The sequence below is a fragment of the Chelmon rostratus genome, chromosome 5, assembly GCF_017976325.1.
Source record: "Chelmon rostratus isolate fCheRos1 chromosome 5, fCheRos1.pri, whole genome shotgun sequence".
Classification (NCBI taxonomy): Eukaryota; Metazoa; Chordata; class Actinopteri; order Chaetodontiformes; family Chaetodontidae; genus Chelmon; species Chelmon rostratus.
The window spans coordinates 7,215,186-7,217,624 of NC_055662.1; positions in this window are offsets into that span (position 1 = coordinate 7,215,186).

Here is a 2,439-nt window from a genome sequence, read left to right on the forward strand (position 1 = left end):
TCTTTTAATGTGTCACGGTAATTTGATGAAAATTAATTCATTTGATGTGTATTTGTACACAAATAACACTGTATAATAGTACATTTGTTTTCAAATTTGAATGGTGCTTATAATAAGGATGTAACATGACAATGTAGCTGTACCCTTAAACGTCAGTGTTACTACATGTTTTAGCCCATTTACTACACAATACATACTCTCTGCATTACTGCCGGCCATTTTCACAGCACAACAAGCTTAGATAATCTATCACAGTGAGTATTGTTGTTTACAATGTGGCTGCCTCTGCTGTGAGAAATGGTGAACAGGCATGCAGAGAAAAGATGATGGGCTAAAACATGCTAAAACACTCGCTGTGGGTATTGTTGATTAGAAGGTAGTTTGAATTTAACGTGTGTTTTATTTGAAGTGCTGAGATCACACGAGTCGCTAACATGAACTGAAGGAGGTGTTTTGCACGTGCCTTCATGTGAAGATGTGGGTACTGCAGGTTAAAGCTGTTAAAGGGAATGTTGCTCATGTGCACAGACACCTTTTAAACTGGTTCACTTTTACTGGAAGAGGTTCTCGTCATCGTTTCCATCTATCAGGAGGTCAATGCAGTAAATGTCAGTCTGTGGTCCAGTCGTCCCTACAGGGAACGATACCACGCTTACATGTACTGTTTTCAAAAAGCCTTTCAATAAGTTATTAAACATAGCCTGATTGTCACTGGCTAACAGAGCAGTGGTCAGATTTTTTTAAAAAAAGTCTGAAATTGGTTGTCCATATTCAGTATTATTGCAGTCACATGTGTCCAAGCTATTGTGCGTCATGTAAAACTCGGGCGAGCTGATTGGTTGAAAAAGGACATGGCTTTTAAGACATACAAAACATCTCTAAATTTCATGTTAACTGAAGTGACATTAGTGCAAAACTATATATTTGTGATCTAATTTATTGTGTTATTATTCATACGATGAGAGTCATTGAAGGCTCTCAGCGTGCCCTTCCTTGTAAAACTAAACCAGTCTGAACAGGTGTTTGCTCTACACATGACTCAGTGTGAGTCTGATAAACAACTCACTGGAAGAAGGCTGCTCAGCGTAGACTTCATCTCTGGATTCTTTGTGATCCGTTGAACCCGGCACCGCCTCATCTGCCTCCATCCCGTCTCTCTGGGAATGTACCTGCCGACATCACCCAACATTTATTTGACCTGACAGGCTCTTTTTGTTCGCCGTCATCTGTCCACGTCGACGAAGCTCATCTTGGCCTTACTACTGCTACCGGACTTTTTATGATGTTCAAACTGACACCGAAGAGGAACAGGGGTGACGGCGGCCATTTTTGGACTTCTAACATGGGCTTCTCTGGAGCCACGTGACGACGCTGTACCGTTCTCACTTCTAGTGTGCGCGTGTGTGTGAGTGTGCGTGTGTGTGTGCCGTGTGATTACAACCAATGTACTCCATGTTCAAACAAAAACCAGCTGGATATATAAAATACACATATAGATGAACTATATAGAAAACTATGTAAAGGTATATACTTCTAATGGTTTTGTGTGTTTGGATCGGCCTGTAGGCAAGCTTCAGTGGATAGGAAGCAATGTGAGGGGTCTTTAAGGTCAGTGGAATGTAGGAAACTGATTGTGTTAAACGACACTCATGTATATATGCAGCTAGAGCACAAGATAATTTAAGGTGTGTGTTTAAGGTGTGTCCCTCTGTGGTCAGGGATCGTAGGCTAGCGTGACACAGTGAAGCCAACCGAGGGAACGTGTACTTGAAGCTGGTGGCAGGCGGCGGGGTTGGCTAACAAGTATTTATAAGTGCACTCATTTTGAATGTAACTGAAACATTAACTCTAAATGTGTCTAAAGATGAAAAAAAAACAACAAGAAAAATACATTTCTGTAAAGCAGCAGCAACGTTTATTTATTTGCTAGCTTTTTTTCTGTGATGTTCTAGCTATTGGAGCTACATTCCTGTACCAGAGCCAGAATGTTTGTAACAGTATTTACAACAATAAATGACTTGCAGAAGGACTCTGGCTCGGACTGTGTTGTCTACACCAGCTCTGCGCCATCTTATTCATGAGTTTTTTTTTTACACTGCTGGGAGGTCTGATCCTCCAGAACATGTCCTGAATGCCAATGAGGTGCAGCAGAAAGTTTTGTTGAAGTGTGACTGATCATTTGCCTTTTCCTCGGCTGCTCTTGGCTGCACAGTGACTGCCCAGGTGGAGGATTTCCCCAAAAAAATATAATGTCAAGGTGTGACAACTCGAGAAGCCAGCAAGAGAGATGTGGGGCCAGTGGGCGGCCCTGTGTAGCTCCCCAGGATTTGTACATGTGGGGTTAACAGTTACAGAAAAACACCTTTTTGCAAGTACAGTTAAATGATATTGTGTTTCAGAGAAAAGTGTGCTTTCACAAATGGAGTTGAACGTTGTCTC